Source organism: Xenopus laevis, chromosome 4S (assembly GCF_017654675.1).
Source record: "Xenopus laevis strain J_2021 chromosome 4S, Xenopus_laevis_v10.1, whole genome shotgun sequence".
In the NCBI taxonomy this organism is placed as follows: domain Eukaryota; kingdom Metazoa; phylum Chordata; class Amphibia; order Anura; family Pipidae; genus Xenopus; species Xenopus laevis.
In genome coordinates this window covers 114,763,324-114,780,368 of record NC_054378.1, presented here as the reverse complement: position 1 = coordinate 114,780,368, position 17,045 = coordinate 114,763,324, and the positions used below count along the sequence as shown (strand labels likewise).

Below are 17,045 nucleotides of genomic sequence, written 5' to 3'. Positions count from 1 at the left end.
TCAAGTTTATATTCACTATTCCTCTCTCGGCACCAAAAATTAAACCGCACTACAAGGACTTGATATAGTGAAAAAATTTGAGAATTTTATTTCAACGTTTCGGCACACTGACTTGGGCCATCTTCAGGAAGTGAAAAAAAACTTTTTTTCTGAAGACAGCCCAAGTCAGTGTGCTGAAACGTTGAAATAAAATTCTCACATTTTTTCAGTTATAAACGGTGAGTTCTGATGTCATTTCTGTCACGTGACACACTGTAATTTGTGTATTATAATAAAGTATCCCCAGTTGCAAAATATGAGGATATTAGAAGTCACCTCGGACATTCGGCCTCGTGTTTTTATATGGTCATGAAACTCCTCGATAACTTATAATATCCTTATATTTTACAAGAGGGGTACTTTATTCACTATATATCCACAAAGTTCAAAACCGGCTGTGCATCCTAGTTGCATATGAAAAAAAATTACTCATCAGACTCCTACATACATTAAAGACTTTTTTCAGTTGCTTTCGATATTTTATTTTTTACAGTTTTTTCCAACATTTAAGTTTAAAGTTGAATACTCCTGTTTGGCATTTCAGTCTGGCAGCTCAGAGATCCAGGTGCAGATTCTGAACTGTTACAATTTGCTCCATTAGTTGGTACATTTCTCAGCAGTCTATGTGTAATATTAGCAACTATTGTATCAATTCTAATATCTACCTTTAATGAAACTCAGGGATTCTGCTCAGTAGTATCAATTAAAATGTATCATTTTAAAACAATTACAGATATTTACACTTTAATATTAGAAAAACAGTCACAAAGAGAATAGAGTGTAACTGTTTGAAGGTGAACAATCCCTTTAATGAAAAATAAACAACAGACATTACACCAGTGCATCTGTATTCTGTTGAATGAAAGTGTGAACTTCCCCTTTAACATACATCAAAGTTAGAGTTTGTTTTGCAATCCTGTTACCAACATCGCACTCTAACACTTCTTGGAAGGAATAAGAGGAGCCTCAGGTATTGAGCAACAAGGCCACAAACAAGTGCTCTCAAAATGATCAGCATGTGCGGCAATGGATATGCTCTGTTGCAGAATATGGTCTAACTGCCCCTTGTACTAAACAATTTGGGTTGATCTCTGGTACATGTGCCATAGAATCAGCCTGCACTGAATACAGGGGTTCAAGCAGTTTCAGTCTAACAGCAGGGTGTAAGTTCACTAGTTAATGTTCGAGAAGCACATATCAAGACATATCTGAATTTGGCCTAATAACTGCATTTTTATTTTTTTTTAAAGGATTTGGCCAGATCATAACTTTACAGCTGAAACAGAATACAAACCCTTAGGGCATAGTACACGGCACAATCACCAATCAGAAACACTCACGGATGAATTTGTGGGTATGGGCACTGGCACCTCAAAAGTCTATGCAGAAATGTTAATTGAGTGTTTTGGAGTTCAGCAAATAATCACCAGGAATGTGAAAATATACACTGCAGAATAATCACCATACTGTTTAATCATGTATTCCAACCCAAGCAAAACATTTAGGTGGGCGATATCGGGCTGATCCAATCGGGGCCCCTAGGGATTTTTAAACTTGCCCGATCAACATTCCTGTCTTATTCAAATCAGTGCATGGTCACTAGGGTAATTAGTACTCTAGCAACCAGATGACAAACTGCATTTGGAGAGCTGCTGAATAAAAAGCTAAATAACTAAAAAAAATATTACACTCTACATCATACTAAAAGTTGACTCAAAGGTGAACAACCCCTTTAATGCCAGATAGCCTGCCCTGGCATTCTTTGCCCATATGCTGGAATCTTTATTCATCCCTTCTAATACAAAATCAGGCCTGGGAGCAAGTCACATGATTTATTTAAAGCACATGCACTGATCTAAACCATGTGGTACAGGTCACATGGTATTGCACATGAAGGAAGTAGAGGGGAAAAAAGTGAAAAACGTACCTTCTATTGTAAAATATAAAGATATTATAAGTCACTGAGGGGTTCCATTAACTGTATAAAAGGCCAAAGACAGATTGCTTAAAAGCACTTTTTTGGGGGGAGTTTTGGATATTATTATCAGGAATACAACCTTTCCTCATTTAAATGAACTGTACCTGAAAATGCACAGGTATTGAACATATTATCAAGAATGCTCGGGACCTGGGGCTTTCCGGATTATGTGTCTTTCCGTAATTTGGATCTACATACCATAAGTCTACAAGAAAATCATGTAAACATTAAATAAACAAAATTTTGCTGATTTTGCTTCCAATAAGGATTAATTATATCTTAGTTGGGATCAAGTACAAGGTACTGCTTTATTATTACAGAGAAAAAGGAAATCGTTTCTTAAACTTTAGATTATTTGCTTATAATGGAGTCTATGGGAGACAGGCATTCTGTAATTCGGAGCGTTCTGGATAACAGATTTCATGCATGTACCTAAAATGTGGTTTTATTGCATAATGTATCAATAATACTGATACGACTAAGTGCGTTACATCATAAGATCTTAAAGGAGAACCAACCCCTTTTTATTAAAATCCCCTACATAGACTGCCCTCCCTGCTCCCCCACAGCCTAGGTGTTACCCTGGGTAAATGCCCCTAACTCTTTACTTACCACTCGTTGCAGATTCAAGGCATCAGAGTTCACGGGCATCATCTCTTTGGTCGGCGCATACCCAGTTGGCGCAATCTGCCGGTCCCAAACAACTGCGCATGTGCCGAAAGCCAAGGAGATTGCCAAAGCACTGGAAGAAGACCCGAAGATTACTGAAGAGAAGAAGTTGGTGCCCATGAACTCTGATGACCTGAATCTGCAACGAGGGGTAAGTAAAGAGTCAGGCGCAATTACCCAGGGTAAAATCTAGGCTGGGGGGAGCAGGGAGAGGGGTAGGGGATTTTCATAAAAAGGGTTTAGTTGTCCTTTAATGCTTTATGTAGTGTGGTACATAGCACTGGATTCTGTGCTGGATATTTCAGGTTGGCTCTTCAGAGGTTAATGGGTATATGGGGGCAGGGTGGGAATGGTTCCATTATCCAGAAATATCCACAAACCAGCAATAACATATCCTGCAGTTTATTAGTTAAATAATTGTTAATGTCTGGGCCATCTCTTTGTCCTCTCTTGTATCTTTACACAATGGTGCTTTATAGTGACTACTTCTATTCAGATAAGTGCCAGCAATAACACTATAAAAGTATGGGCTGCAAGAGTTCTACTTTTACAGATAAAAGTAAACAAAAAAAAAACAATTTTGCGCTCACATCCTGCACAATTCACTGGTCTCAATGCTGAGAAGTACTGAGCGAGCAGAGAAAACCCGGTCAAAATCCCCAGCTTAGGCCCAACTCAACTGAGACACTGTGCCACGTGCTCCTGAATAAACCAAAAACAAGGAAGGGGCCTGCATTTATATTCCACAAGGATAAGTTTCACAGGTAACTAAACAGTGGAGTTGGCAGTGCACAGGCACAGCATAAACCCAGCCAATGCTACAGGAAGGGGTCTGTGACTCGCATGCAACCTATTATAAGCCAGATTGCAAAGTCAGATAGCAGTGCTTTTATTCCCCTATAACATCCTATGGCTGTGGTTAGTAGACACCGCACGGTGCACTACTGAATGACAGCTGCACTTGCAGTATAAATAAAACGGATACTGCCTCTACACTTTCTGTACTGGAAAGGTAAAACATCCACATTGATGATATTAAAAGGAAAAGAAACAGAAGAAACTCCCTTGATATAAACTAGCAGTGGTCCCCAAGCTCACTGAGCCTGCAAGATACATAACTCTGCGCTGCTGGAGTGCGCTACTTTAATAGTGAAATGCAATTAAATTAATCAAATACATCAGCCACACAGGGCAGATATTCAATAAGTCTGCAATGCTAGCATCTGAAGGTAGATTTGGGAACAGTGATTTATACTATAAATGTTAAAAAAAACAGTAACACCAAACACTGATTTGTTTTAATGTTTGTGTTTTTGTAGCATTTGTTTCTGTACAACTAGTGCTTCCAAATAAAACAATATTTTATATTTGAGAAAGGCTTTTATTCTCTAGTTCTACGGAGAGCCATGAATGATATTTGACCCCTGGCAAAATACTAAACTATTGTGTTCTACAGAGCTGAACTCTGATGTGCTATGTAAATGACTACCCCAGTGGTTACAACAGGAAATTTCATTTAAACAGGCCCGGATTTGTGGCGAGGCCACATAGGCCCAAGCCGGAAAAAAATAGGGGCGGCATGCCGCCCAGCCGCATTATGGGGACATGTGCGTCCCCATTCAATTACACCAGATGCGCCTGCGCTTTTTCGCCGGCGCGCTGGGAAGGGGAAGTGTAGGCGGGCGCTAGGACTGCGCGGCCGCCTGGTGGGACCTCGCGGCCTAGGGGCGGCCGGCAAACAAATCCAGCGCTGAATTTAAATGCAGAGAAATGCTCGATTTTCTTGGTATGACTGGTCCTTTAAAGGTGAAGGAAAGGCATCCTGCACTTGGGGGTGGCAAATGTAAGGCACCCCCAAGTGATTGTATTGACTTCCCTGAAACTGGCCCGGGGTTATACCAGCGAGCACCACAGAGCGATTCTCTTCCGGCTTCTTCTTGCATCAAATTTCCAGGGGCAGACGCATGGGGAGTTGAACTAAATATCCAACTTTTTAGTTAAAGCTCGGCCTTTCTACTGTGCATGCGCAGCCGCGTGAAGAAAGCAGAAGACGGAAGAAAAGCGCTCTGTGGTACTCACTGGTATAACCCCAGGCCGGAAATGCAGATTTACACCAAGGTGCCTGGCAATAAAAGAAAGTATGAACAAGCACCACGACAATGGAAAGCAACTTTTTTCTGTGCACTATCATTACCTAATAAATATATCATTTTATTAATACAGTCCTATTTATCTCAATGCCTGCCCCTACCTTTAGTGATGTGATGCAATACCTGCGTGACCCGGCTCGTGCACAAAATCTGCGGTGTTAGGCCGTGGGGCCGGGAGAGCAAGTAAAGAGCTAAACCAGTGGTATAACTAGATATAATACACAAAAGCCATGAATATCCTGTAAATTATATCCTTATAAACGGTGAGTAGTGATGTCATCAGTTATAAACGGTGAGTAGTGATGTCATTTCTGTCACATGACTCACTAAAATTTGTGTATTATAATAAATAAAGTACCCCCAGTTGTAAAATATGAGGATATTAGAAGTTACCTCGGAGTTCCATGACCTGTATAAAAACACTCGGCCTTCGGCCTCGTGTTTTTATATGGTCATGAAACTCCTCGGTAACTAATAATATCCTTATATTTTACAAGAGGGGGTACTTTATTCACTATATTACTGGGCCCCAGAGAAAATTGTTTTTCAGGCACCCAAAATGTCTAGAGGTTGACTTATTTTACCAATATTTATTGAAATTGTATATGAATTAGGGCCTCGTGGGGCCCCTATACCTCTTGGTGCCCGTCCCTTTTGTGATGTCCCTGTGGGGCAGGCCTATAAATAGAGGGTGGGCGGCATGCCAGGGCCGGGTGCTGGTTGGGAGGGTGCGGGTTAAAGTCTCTTTGTGTAGAGAATTTCTCTACCCGGCCCCCCACTATCTACCTTGCTTGCAATAACACAACACTTTTAACAGAAACAAATAGGACTTTGCAGAAGTGCACGGTCCTATAAGCTTCTGTAAAAATGTTTCATGGAATACATATTGTATATATGAATATATAATTATGTGTAGATTTTCCTGAAGGAAAAAAACTTTACCCAGCACAAAACCCATGTGAAAAGCCAAACCTATGTGACAGCCCTTGCTGTGAATGGGGCCGTTTGGAAAGCCTGCTACCATGGACCAGAGCATTATACTTATCTGCAGGGAGACAAGCTCTGATCAACCAGTTGCAACAATTAATGCAGTGTTTGTGATTCTGCCCATTAATAACTGAACCCATTGGTATTTCTAAAAAGCAGGATCCTTTTTGGCCCGAATGACACAGGAGCTTCACATTTTAGTTGCCATTAAATTCCAAAAACATATTGTAAGCTCTAATGAGCGCAGCTCGCTCTTACATACCAACAACTATTAGTTTCACTATTGTAATGTGTATATGCGATATATACTCTTTTACCCAAAATGAAATAAATAAAGGGAAGTTTTGCCGGCCATCATGGCATAAGAATCAACCCCCATCAGTGACTTGTGAGCATCTACCGGAACTGAACACAGGACTGAGTGCAAGCAGGCAATCGATTTGGTCAGTTAGAAGGGTTGTATGAAACCCTCTTCTGTAGTTACAGAGAATACACCCAACCCTCTTCAATCACAGGCAGTGGATTCAGGGAATTCAGCAAGCAGCTCGGCCATGTGATTTTACTCATCGGAGCTTTTCAGTTCAACATTCTGCTGGTTGCGTGCAAATACAGGGGTTTTGAAGGGATTTTTCTACGTAACCTTTCTGGCTTCTAAAAGAGGAAAATACTTGCTTGCATAACCATTTTTCCGGACAGTTCCCCAGTGGAGGACACAGTTTGCTTGTTGCTGCTATACAATGTTTAAGTGCACATTCCCAGAGTAACCAGTATGGCAACTCATACTAATACTGTGCCTGTTTGCTTTATTGAGCACTGAGGGAGGAAAAAGTACTTTCCTCTCCCTTCTACCTATTCCATAATTCATGGCAGCCATGCCTGACAATATTGTGTTCCCTATACAGGCCTGGTCTGGGAGTCAAAATAGGCACTGCCATTCCAAGTACACAGAGGCCCAAACAGCCCCCCGCCAGCCCAAACAGCCACCGACCAGCCCACTATATGGTACCTTTCTATTGAACCATACAGCAGCCCCTCTGGCATTTACCAGAACCCACAGATTGCCAGTCTGTGCCTGTCCCTATATATTCTCAATTCTGTGTATTTTGTAGTATTCAGGAGATGCTGGGCACAGTTTTTGGCATCTGATGGATGTTCCTTAAACAGGAAACAGGAATCTTCTGTTAGTAGAGAAATAAAGAAAGAAGTACAGACAGAAATATAGATCATGACCTATTTTTTCTGCCTTTGCGACAGTGTTCTATTCTCCAGGTTTCTGGCATCTGGTAAACAATGACAAATGGCCACACACACTGGGTGGATCAAGGTTGCCGGAGTCATTTTCCATTTTTCTCTACTCGGTTGGTTTGCCACTGTAACTTGCAACTCCCAGACCTGTAACCAAGTGCACAATGAAACAGCAGCCTCACGAGCCTGTAAGATGCGATGAACTTCCTATCGCTGAGGGACTGCTACTCCCAGCATCCCTCTGCTAGCGTCTGCTATCCCTGCATCTAGCCCAGCCCTGGTATAGCCAGCAAAGACAAAGAGCACTGGTTTATCTTCATTTCCCCAACTCTCTCTCTAATAATATTCTGCAAAGTGCTGCAGCATGCAACTGGATTCCACAAGCCTAAGATAAACTTCTGCTTTATTATTATTATTATTATTATTATAATACACTATTTTGTGCGTGTTCATGAGATCAATTCCAAGCACCAACATGTGGGAATAACCGCTTATGCAAAATACGTTACTGATTATGAACCTGAAAAATTACTTCTATGCAATTCTATAGACTGCGAATAGCTGACCTTGCTAAGCTGAAAAGGGATTCCATCACAATTTTTATGAATTTGTTTTTATTTCTAAATTACAGTGTTTACACAGCAAATAATTCACTCTACCATATAAAATTTCATTCCTGAACCAGCAAGTGTATTTTTTTTAGTTGTAATATTGATGTGTAGGTGCATCTCAGGTAATTTTGCCTGGTCCTTTGCTTTCAGAAAGAGACAGCCCTTTAGGATGGAACTGCTTTCTCGTAGGCTGCTGTTTCTCCTACTCAATGTAACTGAATGTGTCTCAGTGGGACCTGGATTTTACTACCAAGTGCTTTTCTTAGATCTACCAGGGAGCTCCTATCTGGTTACCTTCTCATTGTTCTGTTGTTTGGCTGCTGGGGGGGGGGGGTGATATCACTCCAACTTGCAGTGAGTGAAGTTTATCAGAGCACAAGTCACACGAATGGGGGCAGCTGGGAAACTGATTATAGGTCTACCCCCATGCCAGATTTTAAAATTAAATATAAAAAAATCTGTTTGCTCTTTTGAGAAACGGAATTCAGCACAGAATTCTGCTGGAGCAGCACTATTAACTGATGCATTTTGATAACAGTATCCCTTTAATCTAAGGAAAATATCACTATTCACAATGAGATTATGTCAACTGGTTAACGCCACCAACATAAAAGGGTAGAAATAATTACCGGTATGTGGGACATTAGAAGACTGTCATCTAAATATGAAAGGGTTAAAAAGTCTAGACCAGCTAAAGCTGCCAAAAAACCCCAAGACTTAATTATTTTATGGAGAGTCATGCGGTCCATCAGCCGCTTCAGTCACAAGGGAGGACAGAGCGAGCCTGAACAAAGGCAATGAAAGGCACACATTGGAATCCCCATGGATCCCACGTAGTACTACTTCCCAAAAGAGAGTTCATTCAATATCATAAGAGAATGGGACTTCCCAAAAGCTTTGTATCCTAGAAAGCAGAGAAATATTGCTTGCCAAGAGTATTGTCTGCTGAAGCAAGTGTATAAATGGAGACTAGGCATGGGCAGCTGGAAGTCTTCCAGATATTGTTGGACTATAACTCCCAGCATCCTTCTAACAGATGAAGGCTGTGATGTAAGGAATTGTAGGTGGTTGCCAGCTGGAGGGCAAGCAGTGTCCCAGGATTGTCTATATACCAGCATAACCCTTGATGTCTCTAGGAATTGAAGTTTGCAATAATACTAAGCACACCAAACAGATGCACCTAACCCTGCCAGATGCCCATTCACCCAGAATGGTATTAAAAACAGGCCTTTGCATTTCAATTAAACAGATGCCCAAACAGCCCTCCAGCAGCCAATTAAATAGTGTATTTCTATGGCATCTTACAGAAGCCACTCATTTGCCAGGATCCGCAGATTGCCTGTCTGGTTATCATATACAGAACCAACCAGTGTGTTTTCCTATATAAACCTGTGTAAATCAACAGAATTAATTGAAAGATATTTGGCATGGAAACAACCAGACCAACTGCTCCTGTAAACAAGACCAGAATCTATAGTCACAATTTAAATGTAACAAGCTCTTTCAAAGCAACAACAAAATGAAGCCGTATACTAGTATATAGCCTAAACCAATTAAATGGGCAGAATGATGAACAGATTTTAATAGTAAAACAAAAAATCATCTCATGTTTAAATATGGGCGATTTGCTATACTATGAATGAATGTAAACTAATCTACTTTTAAGTACCTATATCACCATTTAGTTAGGGTAAATTAAATGACATTGGTTATATCAGATTAATCTATACTGGAAATGGCTTCATAACATGAAGTAAGAGCAAAGGTATCATAGGACAGTGAAAACTAGGGATGCACCGAAACCACTATTTTTCCACTACCTTCGCAAAAGATTCAGCTGAATACCGAACCGAATCCTAATTTGCATATGCAAATTAGGGGTGAAGAGGAAAACATTTTTTACTTCCTTATTTTGGGACAAAAAGTCAAGCGATTTCCCTCCCCATCCCTAATTGCATATGCCAATTAGAATTCGGTTCAGCCGGCAGAGATTCGGCCAATTACGAATCCTGCTGAAAAAGGCAGAATCCTGGATTCGGTGTGTCACTAGTGAAAACCATTTTTGGATACAAACAACATATTCTTTAGGTAGACTCGGAGCCGCCATCAGGGGCACAGGGAGTACATCTGTACCGGGCCTAAAGGGGGGCCTGGCTGTGCTGCACTTTTCAAATTGGTCGGGCCCCCTTGATACCGCAGAAGTACAGAAGAGCTGAAGTCCTAAAGGCACGAATGGAGCCAAAGCCGCAAAAAGACCTGAAGTTCTGAAGAACCTAAGTTAAAGTCCTGAAGCCCAAAAAGATCTGAAGTTGAAGTCCTGAAGTCCGAAAAGACCCCAAGCCATTAAAGAAGCCTAAGGTAAGTTCCACTGACCATCAATGTGTTTTGTTTTTTTTTTTAAATTATTAAACCCCTGGCCACCAGTGTATTCTTTTAACACTCTATAGGCCCCTGGCCACCAATGCTTTTTGTTTGTTTTTAACTTGTAAGGGGGGGGGTATACATGGCCACCAATGTTTTTTAAAAACTTTTATGGGGGGCCCTGGCATCAATGATTTTTTTTTAATTTATTGGGGGGGGGGCGGCTACCAATGATTTTTTTTTTAACTTGTAGGGGAGCCCTGACCACCAATGTTTTTTAAAAAAGCTTTATGTGGGACCCTGGCTGACAATTTTTTTTTTTTGCACTTATAAATGGGGTCCGGATCACCAATGGCTTTTTACAACGTATGTGAGGGGGGTTTTCCATTTTAGCACTATCTGTGTGGCCGTTTTACTGTGGTGGGGCTTGGAGGGACCGGGGGCCCAGAGAACTTTGTTGTATGGGGCCCCGGGTAGACTATTTTAACAGAATACACAAGACCAATGAATAAGCTGTAAAATCTATAAAAACAGCCTGTCATTTGTGCCACATGACTCATTAAAACCCGGGTATTATAAAAAATAATGTATCCTAATTTAGGCCTTGTGTCATGGAATTCCTCTGACCTCTGATATTTTTATATTTTAAAGGGGAGGTACATTATTCCCTTTATTGGCAGACTATGGTGTCCAAGTAAACACCAACATAGAAGGAGAATGAGTTACAATCATAGGGTGGGGGCCACAGCTTAGACTTGTCTGACAAGCTGTGCTGCAACAAATCCCTTGGGCATCAAAACTCTGCTTCTTCTTTTCACCCTTCATGTGACAGTGAGTAACGTTTGTAACAGAAAGTCATTGAATGTATATAACAAGAAGGGGCAGCACAACGGCAGAAATTGTACAGGGGTCTTGGGTTTGACTCTGGTCAAGGTAATATCGGCTTAGGTTCTATTTGAGTTTTAATTTTTTAAAATATAATATATAAACTAAAATTTCTCTGATCATATGGTAAAGCACAGAAGCCAGGCAGAAACAGCTCAGACTATTTAATACTTATTGATGTGTATCTACAAGCGCTAGCCTCAAAAAAGTAAAGCAACCACAGATTTGGCCATATCAGATAAATTAGTATAAACATATTCCTATGTAGAGATTCTCATTATTAGTCTGATTAGTAATTAATTCACATTATATTGCAGCTCAGAAACCAGTGCATTTTGTATTAATAATAGGCCCTGTAGCATCAGTTTCTTTTAAAGATGTAACTCCTAAGCTCAACAAAACCCCAAAGAACAAGATCAGAAGATAAGATCCTACAGACAACTTGGATCATTAATGTTAATAGGGAACTGATCATCTGGCTTGTAAATTATACACAATGCAACATTTCTAGTCATATTCTTATTATACTTTGCTACACCTTCAGAATATAAGGATATAAGAACTCATGTAAGGTTTCTGTGCCCTATATACCACCCTATAAGAACACATCAGTATCTACTAAAATGTCTTTATATTTAGAAACAACTAACATACGATTCTGTCTATAATCTACTGCTTAGACACTGTCATTTTACACTCATAACAGGATGTACAACACACAGTCCAACTAAACATTATTTAGATTGTTTATTAGATTGTTCAGGATATTTAACAGTTAAAAGAGCCCCCCAAAAGTAATTTACACACACACGTGACCAAATGCTTGCACTCTAAACCAGTCTTCGATTGCTGCGGGTGCTAGTTCAAACCTTGTTATGCATAGTTCAAAAGGAGTGGAGTGCGGGTACTTAAGGATGCTCCTTGATGATTCAAATTTGGCAGAACCAGTCAAACCACATAGAAAGCCCTTAAATTATATGATATTAAAGCTCTGGCAGACCAAAACATTTTTTTTCCAATAAATGCAAGTTTATTTACATCTTAAAATTATTATATTAGTATATTTGAGCCAAATGCCTAATACAGGCAAGTACATTTTGCCTTGGAATTAAATCAATTGAACTGAGCATGCTCTATACAGATCAGCAAATGCTGAAACAGCACAGTGAGCATATAATATCCCCATGACCTGACAAATATATAGTAGATATGCAACCAAAGAGACAGGATCAAATAGAGGAGCATCAGACGGGTGGCACTTTACTTTAGGGAATACTGTATGGAGAAAACAACACTACTGGGTAGCTGTGGACTTTGGTAGTGAAATACATAAAATAATGAGACCCAGTAGTACATGAACGAAAGGAAGAACTTCCCTTGGTGATAAATACACTATCTGCTGGAACACACACTCATCTTGGCAATGGATTGGTATAAACAATTAATATCATAACATTATAAAAATAAAAATGTAAATGTTAAACTTGCTCAGGAATCAAACGACTAATCAATTAGGTTTTTATGAACCCGTTAACCCCACGCTGCAATTAACAGAATTTTCCCCCCCACTAATTAGTTATCCCGTCTTATGCCCACACTGCACCTGATTCACACAGTAGAAAGCATGCTATTTACAAAGCTATCCTAACTATTCATATTTCTCACATTTGAGAAATTTTTCAGCACATTAGCAATAAAAATAGCAACCCAGATTATAATTTTCCATACTAAACAATAAATCATTTGTGACTATTCCATTCCCTCTGCCCATGAAACAGCTGTTCGTATTGATTTTTGGAATCAATTGAAATAGAAACAATGCTGGCCATAAATATATGAAGCACCCTGCAACATTACGACGCTTGGTGGTTTTTACACACAGGCGGCAAGAATTAAAGAAAAAAAAACCCGTAAATCATGTTGCATAATTAAAGCACAAAATGTAGCAATATTTATACAAAGCCCTTGTTACACTGTTGTATCACTTTACTGTGGAACGATTAAATACAGCTATTCGGGAAGAAAACTAGATACAAAGCACCAATTCATACAGAACAGGTTACCAATGCAGTGTAAATACCTAACCTAATAAACACTTCTTTGTGACGTTTAATTAGACAGTACAGAGCATCCCAAAGTAATGAAAAATATTTGTACAGGTATTGGACCCATTATCCAGAATTATCAGCACCTGGGGGTTTCCGGATAAGTGATCTTTCCGTAATTTGTATCTCTCTACCTTAAATCTACTAAAAAATCATATAAAATAATGTAAACCCAATAGGCTTGTTCAGTAAATATTTATTATATCTTAGTTCGGATCAAGTACAAGGTTGTATTATTACAGAGAAAATTGTAATCACTTTTGAAGATTTGAATTATTTGATTATAATGGAGTCTATGGGAGAGCATCTTGTAATTTGGAACTTTCTGGATAACCGATCCCACTGTATATACAAAGTGCTTTTCCCAACCAAAATATATATGTAATGTCGATCCACCAGTCCTTACAGCCCTGTCCAAGCCACATTGGTTCCAAGGTCATAAATAAGAGGATTTAAAAAAAAAATTCCAAAAAATCCTTTATCAGCCCATTTGTGGCTAAACCACCTTGACATTATTCCATTGGAAACAAACGAAGTAATCGGTTAACCCCAAGCATCTGGTCAATACAAATTACCGAAAGATATTTACTTAAAAATAAATGAGTACTACTCAGAGGCAACTTTGCCATGAGAAAAAGATGAAAGGAATGTGCATTAAGAAACAGAGTTTTGAAGACAAGCAAGGCAACGGTATGAAAGAACTGCCCAGAAATGCTACTTAGTTACACAACACGTTTAACAAAATTAGTGGATATCTGTGTATCCAAGGGCTGGGAGTCATCTTCAAAATATTTTTAAAGCATCCCAGAATGCTTCATACAATGTATTTAACAAGGACTGGGTCTATGACCATTTTATAATAATAATAATATAAACAGAGAAATGTTGGAAAAAAAATGTTCAGTTTAATAATCACTACACCATCTGGTGTGAAACAAATTCAAATTTGGTTCTGCAAATATATCTAAGGCAATAGATATAAACTGTAAGGTACTCTAACCACTCACCAATGCATGGCCCTGTGATAAATGTGTGACACATATCACTAAAGGGGTATGTTAACTATTAGTATGTTATAGAATGGCCTTTTCTTAGCAACATTTCAAATGGTCTTCATTTTTTTTATAGTTATTTAATAAATTGGCTCCCAGTTCTGAATATTTCCAGCTTCCAATTTAAAAAACTACCTCACTGATGAGGTTATTGACCCCTGCAACAAACAAGACACTAGCCTTATATGGCAATAGTTTTTTTTGTTATTGACTTACTTTTTAATTATTTTCTAGCCTGTTATTCAAATAATGCATGGTTGCTAGATTCAATAGAAAGCCTTGCAATTAAATCAATGGCTGGAATTCCAAGAGAGCTGCAGGAGAAGTTAAATTATTCATAAACAATAAAAAACAAAAGATGAAATGCTAGATTTCACAAAATAGCAATGTCTTCACTGTACTGGTTGTTCACCTTTAAGTATGATATAGAGAGTGATATTATAAGAATTTGCAATTGGGTTTAATTTTTTATATTATTTGCAAATTTTTAGTTATTTAGCTTTTTATTCAGCAGCTCTCTCCAGTTTGCAATTTTCAGAAATCCAATCGCTAGGGTCCAAATCTAGCAACCATACACTGATTTGAATACTAGACGGGTATATGAATAGGGTAGAGACTGAATAGAAGTATAAGTAATAAAAATAGCAATAAAATAATTTGTAGCCTACAGAGCATTAGTTTTATAGATTGGGGCCTGTGCCCCCATTTGAAAACTGGAAAGAGGCAGAAGAATGAGGCAAATAATTTGAAAAAATATAAATATTTATAAGAAATTTGTAAGAAAGTATATAGTAATGCAACCAAGAAAAAAAAAAAAAATTCTGATACCTATAGGTGTAGGAGGATACACTAACAAGATGTATCAATTAGCCAGTGAAGGAAAGACAACATCCCATTATAAAGCACATTAACATAACAAAAGAAAAGGCTGTGATTAGAGCCAATAGGGATATAAGGAAGTCCCAAATCTTTTGTATTTAGTGAAATAAGACTAGCTAAGGGCAAGGCAGCAATCAAAGGAGCCGTAAAGAGGTACAGAGACTGACAAATATTTCACAGTGCTCCGATGGGAAATAGGGCACAGCAGTGGAGTAAAGGTCCCCATAGATGCAAAGATTTTTATTTGCTGAAAGACCAATTTTAGCGAAATCTGACCAATCCGTCAAATTATCGTGAAGTTAGTGGGATTTGAGCGATCATACATCTTACAATTTTTCGTCCAACATCTGTCAGAAAATTGATTGGCCAGGTTAAAAAATCTTTATCAGTCCCAGTACAATCTATGTTTGCAGGGACAAGCAGGCAGCTACCCTAAGTTTTGCTGGAAATGTCGCCTTAAATGGTCTTTTTAGTTGATGGACACATCGTACAATTAAACGAACGTTTCGAGATAATCGTGGTCTTACGATAAAGAGAAGATTTTTTAAAGATCTTTACATCTATGGCCAGTTTAACTCGATGTTACTGGGCTCCACAACAAATTATTTTCCAGGCCCCAAAATGTCTAGAAGTTGACTTGTTTTTCTTACCAAAAACCAGACTCAAAATGTAAAGAAACAAATATGCAATGCTGCATAAAAGAGAACAGAAAGTGGAACAGTGATAGGGAGGGATTACACATATGGGCTGGGCTTAGAAATGGGTAAAAAAAAAAAAAGTATAGGAAGAGTTAAGTAATTACTTTTATTCCAATAGGTGAAAAGTCAGCCTACACAACAACTAATTGGGTAATTATGAAACTTCTTTCATGCAATAAATATATAAAACAAGTAGGTGAGCTGGTGGGTTGATGGATTAAAAACCATGAAGAATTGGGGAAGTAATGGCCATCTAGGATATATAGATATACAGGTATGGGACCTGTTATCTGGAAACGTATTATCCAGAAAACTCCGAATTACAGAATGGCATCTCCCATAGTCTCCATTCTATCCAAATAATCTAAATTTGTATAAATGATTTCCTTTTTCAATAATAAAACAGTACCTTGTACTTCATTCAAATGAATCCTTGTTCAAGGCAAAACCAGCCTATTGGGTTTATTTGATGTTCACATGATTTTCCAGTTTAGAAAAATATGAAGATCCAAATTACAGAAAGATCTGTTATCCAGAAAGCCCCAGGTCATGTGGACAATGTGTTTTTACATACGTGCTATTACTAGAAAGGTGTTTTGGGATTTTAAAGTGAATGATCAGGCTGGAGGTTCATAAGAATGAGTGATGCTGAGATTGGAGTGTTGCAGACAGATAAAAAGGAGAGAAAGGAACATAAAAAGGGTATTATCCGACATATGAACAAAAGGGAATGGTGGGGAATAGAAAGGAGAATAGAAAACAAAGTGGATCTTTATTAGATATGTGGGTTCCACTTGCTACAGGAATAAAACTTTCAATATCCCCCCTGAAAGCTTCTAGAATGGGGAGTCGCTGTCAAACAACAAAAGATCCCCGATTGGCACAGCTGGAGGGCCAGGGCTGCTTTCGAAATCACATGGTTACCTCCTGGGCCTATAAACGTTTAATACGTCGGCCTCCCTCGTAGATAGCCATAACAAAATCAGCCCAATCTGGGGCCTCCCACAACAATCCCCCCCATGGCTGTCACATTCTGTGGGGGATGCTGGGAGCTGTAGTACAGCGACTGAGTTCAGTTGGCCTTTAGGAATAGTATCACAGTTACGGCGATATGCCTAACGCAGTGATTGTACCGAACACTCTCCAACATGGGTCTTTCCTGGGCCTCGATATAAGGCCTCCGCGCGCTGGGTTCAAATCAGTGCCATAACTAGATGCCCACTGCCCAAATACCTCATGCCCTTCTCACCAGCTACGCTACGAGTGGTTGTTGACGCGTCTGGATGTCCCGGGCCGGTCTGGTAGTATACGCCGGGCCCGCTTCTTGTCTCCGCTTCCTACCCCTGCCAGCCCTTCTCTTTCCAACGGAAGTGACACCCTGTCATG

General features: G+C 39.3%; 1 protein-coding gene across 2 annotated transcripts in view; it reads right to left on the bottom strand.

Annotated features, from left to right (window-relative positions):
• Positions 1-17,045, bottom strand: part of rab7a.S (RAB7A, member RAS oncogene family S homeolog) — a 33,548-nt gene extending 16,503 nt beyond the window's left edge. Inside the window, exon 1 of one of the 2 annotated variants that reach the window (XM_018259636.2) lies at positions 16,893-17,045. The gene's annotated coding sequence lies outside the window, so the exon portion shown is untranslated. 2 annotated transcript variants of the gene reach the window in all.